Source organism: Bombina bombina, chromosome 3 (assembly GCF_027579735.1).
Source record: "Bombina bombina isolate aBomBom1 chromosome 3, aBomBom1.pri, whole genome shotgun sequence".
NCBI lineage: Eukaryota > Metazoa > Chordata > Amphibia > Anura > Bombinatoridae > Bombina > Bombina bombina.
Genome location: NC_069501.1, coordinates 670,766,861 through 670,784,053, shown reverse-complemented (window position 1 = coordinate 670,784,053; position 17,193 = coordinate 670,766,861). Strand labels below are relative to the sequence as shown.

General features: G+C 42.4%; 1 protein-coding gene across 1 annotated transcript in view; it reads right to left on the bottom strand.

Annotated features, from left to right (window-relative positions):
- The window catches only part of MMP28 (matrix metallopeptidase 28), a 248,459-nt gene that overhangs the window by 93,471 nt on the left and 137,795 nt on the right, over window positions 1-17,193 (bottom strand). The window lies entirely within an intron of this gene.

Below are 17,193 nucleotides of genomic sequence, written 5' to 3'. Positions count from 1 at the left end.
ACACACAATCACACACAGAGGGTTATAGAGAGAGACACAATCACACACAGAGGGTTAGAGAGAAAGAGAGACACAATCATACACAGAGGGTTAGAGAGAGAGACACAATCACACACAGAGGGTTAGAGAGAGAGAGAGAGAGAGAGAGAGAGAGAGAGAGAGAGAGAGAGAGAGAGAGAGAGAAAGAGAGAGAGAGAGAAAGAAACACAATCACACACAGAGGGTTAGAGAGAAAGAGAGAGACACACAATCACACACAGAGGGTTAGAGAGAGAGAGAGAGAGAGAGAGAGAGAGAGAGACACAATCACACACAGAGGGTTAGAGAGAGAGAAAGAGAGACACAATCATACACAGAGGGTTAGAGAGAGAGACACAATCACACACAGAGGGTGAGAGGGAAAGAGAGAGACACAATCACACACAGAGGGTTAGAGAGAGAAAGAGAGAGACACAATCACACACAGAGGGTTAGAGAGAGAAAGAGAGAGACAAAATCACACACAGAGGGTTAGAGAGTGAGAAAGAGAGACACAATCACACACAGAGGGTGAGAGAGAAAGAGAGAGACACAATCACACACAGAGGGTTAGAGAGAGAAAGAGAGAGAGAGACACAATCATACACAGAAGGTTAGAGAGAGAGAGAGAGAGGGATAGAGAGAGACACACAATCACACACAGAGGGTTAGAGAGAGAGACACAATCACACACAGAGGGTTAGAGTGTTCAATCTCCAAGCAGTTAGACGCAGAGAAATTAGATTTGGATGTTTGAAAGGACCTTGAAGTAGAAGGTCCTGCCTTAGCGGCAGAGTCCATGGTGAAAAGGATGACATGTCCACCAGATCTGCATACCAAGTCCTGCGTGGCCACGCAGGAGCTATCAAAATCACCAAAGCTCTCTCCTGCTTGATCTTGGCAATCAGACGAGGGAGCAGAGGAAACGGTGGAAACACATAAGCCAGGCTGAAGGACCAGGGCGCTGCTAGAGCATCTATCAGCGCTGCCTTGGGATCCCTGGACCTGGACCCATAACGAGGAAGCTTGGCGTTCTGACGAGACGCCATGAGATCCAGTTCTGGTTTGCCCCATAGTTGAACTAACTGGGCAAATACCTCCGAGTCCGGATGAAGCTCCCACTCCCCCGGATGAAAAGTCTGCCGACTTAGGAAATCCGCCTCCCAGTTCTCTACTCCTGGGATATGGATAGCTGAGAGATGGCAAGAGTGAACCTCTGCCCATAGAATTATCTTTGAAACCTCCAACATTGCCAGGGGGCTCCTTGTACCCCCCTGATGGTTGATATAGGCTACAGTCGTGATGTTGTCCGACTGAAATCTGATGAACCTGACCACAGCTAGCTGAGGCCAAGCCTGAAGAGCATTGAATATCGCTATTAGATCCAGAATGTTTATCGGAAGGAGGGCTTCCTCCTGAGTCCATGAACCCTGAGCCTTCAGGGAGTTCCAGACTGCGCCCCAGCCCAGAAGGCTGGCATCTGTCATCCCTATAGTCCATTCTGGCCTGCGGAAACTCATTCCCCTGGACAGATGGAACCGAGATAGCCACCAGAGAAGAGAATCCCTGGTCTCTTGATCCAGATTTAGCAGAGGGGACAAATCTGTGTAATCCCCATTCCACTGTTTGAGCATGCAAAGTTGCAGTGGTCTGAGATGTAGGCGGGCAAACGGAACTATGTCCATTGCCGCTACCATTAGGCCGATTACTTCCATACACTGAGCCACTGACGGCTGAGAAGTGGAATAAAGAGCACGGCAGGAAGTTGGAAGCTTTGACAACCTGACCTCTGTCAGAAAAATCTTCATTTCTACTGAATCTATCAGAGTTCCTAGGAAGGAAACTCTTGTGAGAGGGGAGAAAGCACTCTTTCCTTCGTTCACCTTCTACCCGTGAGACCTCAGGAATGCCAGAACAATGTCCGTATGGGACTTGGTGATTTGAAAATTTGACGCCTGTATCAGAATGTCGTCTAGGTAAGGAGCCACTGCTATTCTTGGTGCCGTGGCTAACCCGAAGGGAAGAGCCACAAACTGGTAATGCCTGTCTAGGAAGGCAAACCTGAGAAACCGATGATGATCTCTGTGTATCGGAATGTGGAGATAAGCATCCTTTAAGTCCACGGTAGTCATATATTGACCCTCCTGGATCATAGGTAGGATGGTTCTAATAGTCTCCATCTTGAAGGATGGGACCCTGAGAAATTTGTTTAGGATCTTGAGATCCAAGATTGGTCTGAAAGTTCCCTCTTTTTTGGGAACTATAAACAGATTTCAATAGAATCCCTGCCCCTGTTCCTCCCTTGGAACTGGGTGGATCACTCCCATAACCAGAAGGTCTTGAACGCAACATAAGAATGCCTCTCTCTTTATCTGGTTTGCAGATAATTGTGAGAGATGAAATCTCCCCTTTGGAGATGAGGCTTTGAAATCCAGAAGATATCCCTGGGAAACAATCTCCAGAGCCCAGGGATCCTGGACGTCTCTTGCCCAAGCCTGGGCGAAGAGAGAAAGTCTGCCCCCAACTAGATCCGGTCCCGGATCGGGGGCTACTCCTTCATGCTGTCTTAGAGGCAGCAGCAGGTTTTTTGGCCTGCTTTCCCTTGTTCCAAGCCTGGTTAGGTCTCCAGACTGGCTTGGACTAGGCAAAATTTCCTTCTTGTTTTGCAGTAGAGGAAGTTGAAGCTGCGCCACTCTTGAAGTTTCGAAAGGAACGAAAATTAGTCTGTTTGGTCCTTAATTTGTTGGACCTATCCTGGGGAAGGGCGTGGCCTTTTCCTCCAGTAATATCAGAAATGATCTCCTTCAATCCAGGCCCGAATAGGGTCTGCCCTTTGAAGGGGATGTTGAGAAGCTTAGATTTTGAAGTAACGTCAGCTGACCAGGATTTAAGCCATAGCTCCCTACGTGCCTGAATGGCAAAACCTGAATTCTTAGCCGTTAGCTTTGTTAAATGAAAAACGGCGTCAGAAATAAATTAATTTAAGCCTGTCTAGGATATCATCCAACGGGGTCTCCATCTGTAGAGCCTCTTCAAGAGACTCGAACCAGAAAGCCGCTGCAGCAGTGACTGGGGCAATGCATGCAAGAGGCTGGAGAATAAAACCTTGTTGTATAAGGATTTTCTTAAGGAAACCCGCTAATTTTGTATCCATTGGATCTAGGAAAGCACAACTGTCCTCGGGGTAGAGACTGCTCCCTCCACCTTAGGGACAGTCTGCCACGAGTCCCGTGTAGCGGCATCTATGAGAAACATCTTTTTAAAAGCAGGAGGGGGAGAGAATGGTACACCTGGTCTATCCCATTCCTTTGTAATAATTTCTGAAAACCTCTTAGGGATTGGAAAAACATCAGTGTAAACAGGCACTGCAAAATATTTGTCCATTTTACACAATTTCTCTGGGACTACAATGGTGTCACAGTCATCCAGAGTCGCTAAAACCTCCCTGAGCAACACGCGGAGGTGTTCAAGCTTAAATTTAAATGCTGTCATTTCAGAGTCATACTGAAGTAATGCCTTCCCTGAATCAGAAATGTCACCCACAGATAGAAGCTCTCCTGCTTCGGCTTCTGTACATTGTGAGGGTATATCAGACATAGCTACTAAAGCGTCAGAAAGCTCTGTATTTGTTCTAGCCCCAGAGCTGTCTCGCTTTCCTTGTAACCCTGGCAGTTTGGACAATACTTCTGTGAGGGTATGATTCATAACTGCCGCCATGTCTTGTAAGGTAAACGCATTGGACGCGCCAGATGTACTTGGCGTCACTTGCGCGGGAGATATAGGTTCTGACACAATGGGAGAGCTAGGTGGTTTAACCTCCCTTTTGTCAGTCTGAGAAACCTCTGGTGATAAATCTTTAAAAGCCATAATATGGTCTTAATAATTTATAGAAAGGTCAGTGCATTTGGTACACATTCTAAGAGGGGGTTACACAATGGCTTCTAAACATAATGAACAAGGAGTTTCCTCTATGTCAGACATGCTTAACAGACTAGTAATGAGACCAGCAAGCTTGGAAAACACTTTAATAAATGTGAAAAAGCAATTAAACAAAAAACGGTACTGTACCTTTAAGAGAAAAAAACTACTACTTTTTAACACTGTTTTGCAGTTTATGTAGTAAACTCTACGAAATATTTACAGTGTGTATAAGAGACTAAAGCAGCATTGCACCCACTTGCAAATGGATTATTAACCCCTTAGGCACTAAACCGGATTAGAAAAACGGTAAAACCGTTAAAAAACAGTCAAACACACTGCCACAGCTCTGCTGTGGCTCCTACCTGCCCTTAAACACGATTTTTGCAGGAAAAAAACCCTCTATAGTGGTCCTAGATGCCAGAGGACTCCTTTAGGGAAGCTGGATGTCTCAGTCTGGATATCAACTGCGCATAAAGTGCGCGAAAACAGGCCTCTCTCACCATGCACTCAATGTCAGAGGGCCTTAAAAAAGTACTCCTAGGAGTAATCTAACAAGCCATGTGGAAAACTAGGCCCCAAATAAAGATTTATCACCCTCAGAGAAAAAACATTTTTAACACTAAGTAATATGAGAGTTAACATGAATATTACCCTTATCTTGTAAGCATGATCCCAGTCGTTGTTAAATCACTGTATCAGGCTTACCTCAAATATACCAGGCACTATCAGCATTTTCTAGACCTTATCATCTCTCTAGAAAAAAATATACTGAACATACCTCAAAGCAGGTAATCTGCAAACCGTCCCCCCAACTGAAGTTTTCTTTCCATACTCTTCAGTTATGTGTGAGAACAGCAATGGACCTTAGTTACAAACCGCTAAGATCATCAACCTCCAGGCAGATTCTTCTTTCAATTTCTGCCTGAGAGTAAAACAGTACAACGCCGGTACCGTTTAAAAATAACAAACTCTTGATTGAAGGTAAAAACTACACTAAGTCACCACATATCTCTTGATACTTCCTTTCTTGTCGAGAGCTGCAAGAGAATGACTGGGGGTGGCAGTTAGGGGAGGAGCTATATAGACAGCTCTGCTGTGGGTGTCCTCTTGCAGCTTCCTGTTGGGAAGGAGAATATCCCACAAGTAATGGATGAACCCGTGGACTGGATACACCTTTACAAGAGAAAGTTCTCTCTTTAATAGAGACCAAGCCTGAAGGGTTCTGAAGATAGCACAGAGTTCTGAAATATTGATTGGTATCCTCGCCTCTTGAGGTTTCCAAACCCCTTGCACTGTTAGAGACCCCCAGACAGCTCCCCAACCTGTAAGACTTGCATCCGTTGAGATCACAGTCCAGGAAGGACGAACAAAAAGAGGCCACTCGAACAATACGGTGATGGTCCAACCAACAAGACAGAGAGAGTTGAATGGTGGGATTTAAGTATATCAGATGGGATATCGGAGTATAATCCCTGCACCATTGATTCAGCATGCAACGCTGCAGAGGTCTCATATAAAAACGAGCAAAGGGGATCGCGTCTGATGCTGCAGTCATAAGACCTAAAACTTCCATGCACATAGCTACTGAAGGGAATGGTTGAGACTGAAGGTTTAGACAAGCTAAAACCAATTTAATTTGGCTCTTGTCTGTTAAAGACAGAGTCATGGAAACTGAATCTATCTGGAAACTTAAAAAGGTTACCCTTGTCTGAGGAATCAAAAAACTCTTTTGTAAATTGATCCTCCAACCATGCCTTTGAAGAAACCACACTAGTTGTTTCGTGTGAGATTCTGTTAAATGAAAAGACTGAGCTAGTACCAAGATATCATCCAAATAAGGAAACACCGCTATACCCTGCTCACTGATTACAGATAGAAGGGCACTGAGAACCTTCAAAAAGATTCTTGGAGCTGTCGCTAGGCCAAATGGAAGAGCGACAAATTGGTAATGCTTGTCTAGAAAAGAGAATCTCAGAAACCGATAGTGGTCTGGATGAATTGGAATGGGAAGATGAGCATCCTGTAAGTCTATTGTGGAAATAAAATACCCTTGCTGAGCAAAAGGCAGAATAGTCCTTATAGTCACCATCTTGAAAGTTGGGACTCTTACAAAATGATTTAAAAACTTCAGATCCAGAACTGAAAGTCTGAAAGAATTCTCTTTCTTTGGGACAATGAATAGATTTGAATAGAAACCCAAAACCCTGTTCCTGGAGAGAAACTAGTACAATCACCCCTGAAAAGCTCTAGATCTGAAACACATTTCAGAAAAGCCTGAGCCTTCACGGGATTTGTTGGAACATGAGAAAGAAAGAATTTTCCCACGGGAGGTCTTATTCTGAAACCTATTCGATACCCTTGAGACACAATATTCTGAATCCACTGATTCTGAACAGAATCTGTCCAAATGTCCTGAAATAATTTCAATCTGCCCCCCACCAGCTGAACTGGACTGAGGGTCGTACCTTCATGCAGTCTTGGGGGCTGGATTTGTTTTTTTTTATAAGGCTTGGTTTTATTCCAATTTGAAGATGGTCTCCAATTGGAACCAGAGGCCTTAGGGGAAGGAGTGTTTTTTTGTTCTCTATTCTGACGAAAGACCCAAAAACTATTAGAAGCCTTAATTTACCCTTAGACTTCTTATCTTGGGGTAGAAAAACTCCCTTCCCCCCAGTGATAGTGAAATAATAGAATCCAATTGAGAACCAAATAAATTCTTACCCTGGAAAGATAGAGATAGTAATCTAGATTTAGACACCATGTCCACATTCCAAGATTTAAGCCATAAAGCTCTTCTAGCTAAAATAGCTAAAGACATAGATTTAACATCAATCTTTATAAAGTCAAATATAGCATCACAAATGAAATGATTAGCATGTTGAAGCAGAAGAACAATGTTAGACAAATCAGGATCTTCTACCCGACAAGCTAAACTGTCCAACCAAAAAGTTGAAGCAGCAGCCACATCAACCATAGAAATGGCAGGTCTAAGAATATAGCCAGAATGTAAATAAGCTTTTCTGAAATAAGATTTAATCTTCCTGTCTAAAGGATCCTTAAAAGAAGTACTATCTTCCATAGGGATAGTAGTACGCCTGGCAAGAGTGGAAATAGCCCCATCAACTTTAGGGACTTTTTTCCAAAACTCTAAATTAGCCACAGGTAACGGATACCACTTCTTAAACCTAGAAGGAGAATTAAAAGAAGAACCAGGCTTAGACCATTCTTTTGTAATCATATCAGAGATAACATCTGGTATAAGAAAAACCTCAGGAGCAACCTTTGGAGGTTTAAAAACAGAATTTAAATGTTTACTGGCTTTGTTATCAAGAGGATTAGAGTCTTCAATACCCAAAGTAACCAAAACTTCCTTCAACAAAGAACGAATATAATCAATCTTAAACAGATAGGAAGATATGTCAATTTCAGAATCTGATTCAGGATCCTCTGACCCAGAAAAATCCTCATCAGCAGAGGATACTTCAGTATGTTGTCAGTCAATACAAATTTCTTCAGAATTATGAGAAGTTTTAAAAGACCTTTTGCATTTATTTGAAGGCGGAATAGCAGACATAGCCTTTTCTATAGCTGCAACAATATAATTATTTACATCTGTAGGAATATCAGGTACATTAGACGTTGAAGGAACAACAGACTATGTATTTGTACTAATAGAAACATTATCAGCATTCAACAGCTTGTCATGACAAATGCTACATAATTGAACTGAAGAAATAACTAGCTAATTTACAACAAACACACTTAGCTTTGGTAGAACTGTGTTCAGGCAGCATGGTTTCTACAGCAACACCAGAGGCAGGATCAGACTGAGACATCTTGCAAAATGTAAAAAGAAAAAAAAATTAACATTTAAACAAGATATCCAATTTCCTCCTAGCAGTTTCAGGAATGGGAAAAAATGCTTATGCTAAAGTAATATGCAAAAAACTAAGCATCAAAGTTCTCTAAAATGTAAAGAGAACAAGAAGCATTAAAAAAAGAGGGGTAATAAACAAAAAATGACGCAAAAGGAAGTGAAACATTTTTTTTGGCGCCGAGGCTAACACCAGGAAATGACGTAACTCGCATCATAACAAGCGCGACTTCACGCCAAAAGAACTAACATCAGCAAAGACGCAGGAAATGACCAGAATGACGCAATAAAAAACTGCATTTTGTGTCCTCGCGAGCATAGTTTGCCTGCGAAAATTTTGAAAAACAAAGTCAAATTGAAAGAACTGGAACCCAGGTAAGAAAAAAAATATGAAAAATAAACTTCCTAAACATAATTTCCATACTGAAACTGACAGTCTGCAAAAAAAAGGAAAATATACATAGACCTGACTAAATGGCAAATATAAGTAAACACATATATTTAAAAAATTCTAATATAATATAAAGCACCAAACATAGCTGAGAGTGTCTTAAAATAATGATACATACTTACCGGAAGACACCCATCCACATATAGCAGACAGCCAAACCAGTACTGAAAAATATCATCAGAGGTAATGGTATAGGAGTATAATGTTGATCTGAAAAAGGAGGCAGGGGATGAATCCCTGTGACCGATAACAGAGAGCCTTTGAATAGATTTCCCATGGGTGAAACCATAAAATCAACAGGCAATACTCACTTCACATCCCTCTGACAAACACTGTACAATGAGAGGAATTGGGCTTAGAAGCGCCTATTGTAGAAGAAATCAAGCACAAAATACTTCATCACCTCCATAGGAGGCAAAGTTTGTAAAACTAAGGTATGAGTGTGGTGGGAGATTTATTTATAGGCATTTTGAGGTTTGGGAAACTTTGCCCCCTCCTGGTAGGAATGTATAGCTCATACGTCACTAGCTCATAGACTCTTGCCACTTACATGAAAGAAACAATTTTAATAAAGCGTATGTATAAACACTGATTTGCTATTACAGCCTAACTTGCCAAAAAGTAATGTAACAAAGCCATGTAGTAATTTTAAATTAGAGAAATATGACGACGCTTTTGCTCTAACAAACAGGTGTATGCTGTAAAAATATATATAATTACCCATAATTAGGGCTGCACGATTAATCGCGGATGCGGTTTTAAACGAGAGAGTACGCAATTTTATTTTTTTTTAAAAATCCTCAGATTGTCCTGAAAACGGAGGCGGAGAGGGAGGATGAGTGGCAGACCAGTGTGCGGCCGTGGGTGGACCTGAGAATGCCCACGAAACGGCCATTTTGGAAGAGATTGAAGAGTGTGTGGGAGTCATCTGGGAGTAGTGTGGGGGTGGTAAAGCAGTGGTGTGGCAGTGGGACAGCTCAAAAGTGTGAGCAATAAAGTGAGTATTGTACAAATACTTTATAGTGCCTTACTGACCTTTTTTTTTTTTTTTTTTTTTAACTTCTTTTGTGGTTTATATTTTTATGCTCCAAGAGTGCATTGGACATTGAGAAACATGTACAGTAAGATTCTGTAGTGTTAAATAAACGTTTTATTGAAAAATGAAGGTGTTATAGTAATTTTTAATAAAATCGCAATCGCAATTTTTTTCCCACCCATATCACCCAGCCCTATCCATAATCTTTCACATCTAAGGTGACTATTAACACAAACCTTAAAATGGGTTTGTATCAGTAAATACTACTCATGTGAAAATCATATTACTAGTAGTATGTGGGACAGATTATTTGTCCTCCGCTACTACCTTCTACCAACCCATAAAATTGTTATCTACTTCCAGGTCCATTACTCGTCTCCCAAACCCATTTGAGATATGTCTTTGTGCATTTTCTGTGGATGTCTCTGTGAGGGTGTGTGCGTATGACTGTGCATTTTTTGTGGATGTCTCTGAGGGTATGTGCATATGTCTTTGTGCATTTTCTGTGGGTGTCTCTGTGAAAGTGTGTGTGTGTGTATGTATGTTTGTGTTTTCTGTGGATGTCTCTGTGAGGGTGTGTGCATATGTCTGTGTGTTTTCTGTGGGTGTCTCTGTGAGGGTGTGTCGATATGTCTGTGTGTTTTCTGTGTGTCTCTGTGAGGGTGTGTGCATTTGTCTGTGTGTTTTCTGTGGGTGTCTCTGTGATGAGTGCCTTTAAATTATAACCTTTAAGTTATTGTTTAGGCAGTTCATGGCCCTTTCTTTAAGCCACTGCATGCTGTTGTCATCATATAGTTGGCATCTTCCTTGACAAAAAGATAATCAGAACTCCATATTTTGCCTTGTAAATCTCATTTTTTGACAAAACTGTAGTCTAACTCATTACTTGTCAGGTCAATGTAAACAAGTGCTGAGTATGTATGGGTGTGTTTGTGTGTTTCTTTGTGTGTCTGCTAGAGTGTCTATATGTGAATCCTTATGTATGAGTGTGTCTGTGTGTTTCTACCTTTACAACATTTGACTACACTTAAAGGGACAGTATACACTCATTTTCATATAACTGCATCTTACAATAAAGAATAAGATGCACAGATGCTGATCTAAAAATCCAGTATAAAACTGTTTAAAAACTTACTTAGAAGCTCTCAGTTTAGCTGTTGAAAAGGTAGCTGGAAAGCCCACTGTAAGTGGGGAATAAGACACTCCCCCTCCCCCTTCTTTTGCATATGAAAAGACCCTTTACACAAACAGGAGCAAGCTGGAGAAGGTAGCTGACGGTATTCTCATAAAACTTTAGGGCTTGGTTAGGAGTCTGAAAATCAGGGAAATGCTATTTAAAAATAATCAAAACTATACATTTAAAAAAAACAAAAAAAACTTTATGGGCTATTTAAATAGATCATCTACAAAACATTTATGCAAAGAAAAAAAGGAGTGTATAATGTCCCTTTAAGAATAAAGTGCATATACGTTTTAGTCACTTGGTCAAAAACTGCACATATCGAAGGGGGGGGGGCTGATCAATGCTCAAGTAAGGGACCCCAAATTTTCTAGTGGCAGCCCTGCAGCCAGCCATAACTGCCCTCCCTGCCACCTCATAAAAACAGAATTTATGTTTACCTGATAAATTTCTTTCTCCAACGGTGTGTCCGGTCCACGGCGTCATCCTTACTTGTGGATATTCTCTTCCCCAACAGGAAATGGCAAAGAGCCCAGCAAAGCTGGTCACATGATCCCTCCTAGGCTCCGCCTACCCCAGTCATTCGACCGACGTTAAGGAGGAATATTTGCATAGGAGAAACCATATGGTACCGTGGTGACTGTAGTTAAAGAAAATAAAATATCAGACCTGATTAAAAAAACCAGTGCGGGCCGTGGACCGGACACACCGTTGGAGAAAGAAATTTATCAGGTAAACATAAATTCTGTTTTCTCCAACATAGGTGTGTCCGGTCCACGGCGTCATCCTTACTTGTGGGAACCAATACCAAAGCTTTAGGACACGGATGAAGGGAGGGAGCAAATCAGGTCACCTAAATGGAAGGCACCACGGCTTGCAAAACCTTTCTCCCAAAAATAGCCTCAGAAGAAGCAAAAGTATCAAACTTGTAAAATTTGGTAAAAGTGTGCAGTGAAGACCAAGTCGCTGCCCTACATATCTGATCAACAGAAGCCTCGTTCTTGAAGGCCCATGTGGAAGCCACAGCCCTAGTGGAATGAGCTGTGATTCTTTCGGGAGGCTGCCGTCCGGCAGTCTCGTAAGCCAATCTGATGATGCTTTTAATCCAAAAAGAGAGAGAGGTAGAAGTTGCTTTTTGACCTCTCCTTTTACCTGAATAAACAACAAACAAGGAAGATGTTTGTCTAAAATCCTTTGTAGCATCTAAATAGAATTTTAGAGCGCGAACAACATCCAAATTGTGCAACAAACGTTCCTTCTTTGAAACTGGTTTTGGACACAGAGAAGGTACGATAATCTCCTGGTTAATGTTTTTGTTAGAAACAACTTTTGGAAGAAAACCAGGTTTAGTACGTAAAACCACCTTATCTGCATGGAACACCAGATAAGGAGGAGAACACTGCAGAGCAGATAATTCTGAGACTCTTCTAGCAGAAGAAATCGCAACTAAAAACAAAACTTTCCAAGATAATAACTTAATATCAACGGAATGTAAGGGTTCAAACGGAACCCCCTGAAGAACTGAAAGAACTAAATTGAGACTCCAAGGAGGAGTCAAAGGTTTGTAAACAGGCTTGATTCTAACCAGAGCCTGAACAAAGGCTTGAACATCTGGCACAGCTGCCAGCTTTTTGTGAAGTAATACCGACAAGGCAGAAATCTGTCCCTTCAGGGAACTTGCAGATAATCCTTTTTCCAATCCTTCTTGAAGGAAGGATAGAATCCTAGGAATCTTAACCTTGTCCCAAGGGAATCCTTTAGATTCACACCAACAGATATATTTTTTCCAAATTTTGTGGTAAATCTTTCTAGTCACAGGCTTTCTGGCCTGAACAAGAGTATCGATCACAGAATCTGAGAATCCTCGCTTCGATAAAATCAAGCGTTCAATCTCCAAGCAGTCAGCTGGAGTGAAACCAGATTCGGATGTTCGAACGGACCCTGAACAAGAAGGTCTCGTCTCAAAGGTAGCTTCCAAGGTGGAGCCGATGACATATTCACCAGATCTGCATACCAAGTCCTGCGTGGCCACGCAGGAGCTATCAAGATCACCGACGCCCTCTCCTGCTTGATCCTGGCTATCAGCCTGGGGATGAGAGGAAATGGCGGGAACACATAAGCTAGTTTGAAGGTCCAAGGTGCTACTAGTGCATCCACTAGAGCCGCCTTGGGATCCCTGGATCTGGCCCCGTAGCAAGGAACTTTGAAGTTCTGACGAGAGGCCATCAGATCCATGTCTGGAATGCCCCACAGGTGAGTGACTTGGGCAAAGATTTCCGGATGGAGTTCCCACTCCCCCGGATGCAATGTCTGACGACTCAGAAAATCCGCTTCCCAATTTTCCACTCCTGGGATGTGGATAGCAGACAGGTGGCAGGAGTGAGACTCCGCCCAAAGAATAATTTTGGTTACTTCTTCCATCGCTAGGGAACTCCTTGTTCCCCCCTGATGGTTGATGTACGCAACAGTCGTCATGTTGTCTGATTGAAACCGTATGAACCTGGTCCTCGCAAGCTGGGGCCAGGCCTGGAGCGCATTGAATATCGCTCTCAGTTCCAGAATATTTATCGGTAGAAGAGATTCTTCCCGAGACCAAAGACCCTGAGCTTTCAGGGATCCCCAGACCGCGCCCCAGCCTATCAGACTGGCGTCGGTCGTGACAATGACCCACTCTGGTCTGTGGAACATCATCCCTTGAGACAGATTGTCCAGGGACAGCCACCAACGGAGTGAGTCTCTGGTCCTCTGATTTACTTGTATCTTCGGAGACAAGTCTGTATAGTCCCCATTCCACTGACTGAGCATGCACAGTTGTAATGGTCTTAGATGAATGCGCGCAAAAGGAACTATGTCCATCGCCGCCACCATCAACCCGATCACTTCCATGCACTGAGCTATGGAAGGAAGAGGAACGGAATGAAGTATCCGACAAGAGTCCAGAAGCTTTGTTTTTCTGGCCTCTGTTAGAAAGATCCTCATTTCTAAGGAGTCTATAATTGTTCCCAAGAAGGGAACCCTTGTTGACGGGGATAGAGAACTCTTTTCCACGTTCACTTTCCAGCCGTGAGATCTGAGAAAGGCCAGGACAATGTCCGTGTGAGCCTTTGCTTGAGGAAGGGACGACGCTTGAATCAGAATGTCGTCCAGGTAAGGTACTACTGCAATGCCCCTTGGTCTTAGCACCGCTAGAAGGGACCCTAGTACCTTTGTGAAAATCCTTGGAGCAGTGGCTAATCCGAAAGGAAGCGCCACGAACTGGTAATGTTTGTCCAGGAATGCAAACCTTAGGAACCGATGATGTTCCTTGTGGATAGGAATATGTAGATACGCATCCTTTAAATCCACCGTGGTCATGAATTGACCTTCCTGGATGGAAGGAAGGATAGTTCGAATGGTTTCCATCTTGAACGATGGGACCTTGAGAAATTTGTTTAAGATCTTGAGATCTAGGATTGGTCTGAACGTTCCCTCTTTTTTGGGAACTATGAACAGATTGGAGTAGAACCCCATCCCTTGTTCTCTTAATGGAACAGGATGAATTACTCCCATTTTTAACAGGTCTTCTACACAATGTAAGAACGCCTGTCTTTTTATGTGGTCTGAAGACAACTGCGACTTGTGGAACCTCCCCCTTGGGGGAAGTCCCTTGAATTCCAGAAGATAACCCTGGGAGACTATTTCTAGCGCCCAAGGATCCAGAACATCTCTTGCCCAAGCCTGAGCGAAGAGAGAGAGTCTGCCCCCCACCAGATCCGGTCCCGGATCGGGGGCCAATATTTCATGCTGTCTTGGTAGCAGTGGCAGGTTTCTTGGCCTGCTTTCCCTTGTTCCAGCCTTGCATTGGTCTCCAAGCTGGCTTGGCCTGAGAAGTATTACCCTCTTGCTTAGAGGACGTAGCACCTTGGGCTGGTCCGCTTTTACGAAAGGGACGAAAATTAGGTCTATTTTTTGCCTTGAAGGGCCGATCCTGAGGAAGGGCGTGGCCCTTACCCCCAGTGATATCAGAGATAATCTCTTTCAAGTCAGGACCAAACAGCGTTTTCCCCTTGAAAGGAATGTTTAGTAGCTTGTTCTTGGAAGACGCATCAGCCGACCAAGATTTCAACCAAAGCGCTCTGCGCGCCACAATAGCAAACCCAGAGTTCTTAGCCGCTAACTTAGCCAATTGCAAAGAGGCGTCTAGAGTGAAAGAATTAGCCAATTTGAGAGCATTGATTCTGTCCATAATCTCCTCATAAGGAGGAGAGTCACTATCGAGCACCTTAAGCAGTTCATCAAACCAGAAATATGCGGCTGTAGTGACAGGGACAATGCATGAAATGGGTTGTAGAAGGTAACCCTGCTGAACAAACATCTTTTTAAGCAAACCTTCTAATTTTTTATCCATAGGATCTTTGAAAGCACAACTATCCTCTATGGGAATAGTGGTGCGTTTGTTTAAAGTAGAAACCGCTCCCTCGACCTTGGGGACTGACTGCCATAAGTCCTTTCTGGGGTCGACCATAGGAAACAATTTTTTAAATATGGGGGGAGGGACGAAAGGAATACCGGGCCTTTCCCATTCTTTATTAACAATGTCCGCCACCCGCTTGGGTATAGGAAAAGCTTCTGGGAGCCCCGGCACCTCTAGGAACTTGTCCATTTTACATAGTTTCTCTGGGATGACTAAATTTTCACAATCATCCAGAGTGGATAATACCTCCTTAAGCAAAATGCGGAGATGTTCCAATTTAAATTTAAATGTAATCACATCAGATTCAGCCTGCTGAGAAATGTTCCCTAAATCAGTAATTTCTCCCTCAGACAAAACCTCCCTGGCCCCCTCAGATTGGGTTAGGGGCCCTTCAGAGATATTAATATCAGCGTCGTCATGCTCTTCAGTAACTAAAACAGAGCAGCCACGCTTACGCTGACAAGGGTTCATTTTGGCTAAAATGTTTTTGACAGAATTATCCATTACAGCCGTTAATTGTTGCATAGTAAGGAGTATTGGCGCGCTAGATGTACTAGGGGCCTCCTGAGTGGGCAAGACTCGTGTAGACGAAGGAGGGAATGATGCAGTACCATGCTTACTCCCCTCACTTGAGGAATCATCTTGGGCATCATTGTCATTATCACATAAATCACATTTATTTAAATGAATAGGAATTCTGGCTTCCCCACATTCAGAACACAGTCTATCTGGTAGTTCAGACATGTTAAACAGGCATAAACTTGATCAGAAAGTACAAAAAACGTTTTAAAATAAAACCGTTACTGTCACTTTAAATTTTAAACTGAACACACTTTATTACTGCAATTGCGAAAAAACATGAAGGAATTGTTCAAAATTCACCAAATTTTCACCACAGCGTCTTAAAGCCTTGAAAATATTGCACACCAATTTTGGAAGCTTTAACCCTTAAAATAACGGAACCGGAGCCGTTTTAAGCTTTAAACCCCTTTACAGTCCCTGGTATCTGCTTTGCTGAGACCCAACCAAACCCAAAGGGGAATACGATACCAAATGACGCCTTCAGAAGTCTTTTATAAGTATCAGAGCTCCTCTCACATGCGACTGCATGCCATGCCTCTCAAAAACAAGTGCGTAACACCGGCGCGAAAATGAGACTCTGCCTATGCTTTGGGAAAGCCCCTAAAGAATAAGGTGTCTAAAACAGTGCCTGCCGATATTATTAAATCAAAATACCCAGAATAAATGATTCCTCAAGGCTAAATAAGTGTTAATATCAATCGATTTAGCCCAAAAAAAGTCTACAGTTTAAATAAGCCCTTGTGAAGCCCTTATTTACAATCGTAATAAACATGGCTTACCGGATCCCATAGGGAAAATGACAGCTTCCAGCATTACATCGTCTTGTTAGAATGTGTCATACCTCAAGCAGCAAGAGACTGCAAACTGTTCCCCCAACTGAAGTTAATTGCTCTCAACAGTCCTGTGTGGAACAGCCATGGATTTTAGTTACGGTTGCTAAAATCATTTTCCTCATACAAACAGAATTCTTCATCTCTTTTCTGTTTCTGAGTAAATAGTACGTACCAGCACTATTTGAAAATAACAAACTCTTGATTGAATAATGAAAAACTACAGTAAAACACTAAAAAACTCTAAGCCATCTCCGTGGAGATGTTGCCTGTACAACGGCAAAGAGAATGACTGGAGTAGGCGGAGCCTAGGAGGGATCATGTGACCAGCTTTGCTGGGCTCTTTGCCATTTCCTGTTGGGGAAGAGAATATCCACAAGTAAGGATGACGCCGTGGACCGGACACACCTATGTTGGAGAAAAAATGTTCTTTGCCTAAAACTCCCCGTCTGTGAAGGGAAATAAGGAAACTGGAGCAGTTATGAAGTTGTTCTGTTACAGTAATAGCCTGTAAATAATCTATGTCTATTTGCCAGCCATTACAATGTAAACAGATAACAGGCAGTAATATAAGAAGTATTCCTGCTATGATAAAAACCTCTGCAGATTATAACAATTTTTTTTGTTTGTATGAAAGTTTTCCTGTCCGAAGAAATAATACTGCTACAGCAAACAATCTCTTAAGATGTATTTGGTTGACTAAAGAAGTTTGTCATTTCTTGTAGATAAAGAGTGAAACAATCAATAAATATTATTTATCATAAAAAATACAGAAAAAACCTCAATACATGTAAAACTACACATACACTACATGCAGTCACACTTGGTTTTTTTAACTTATAATTTGG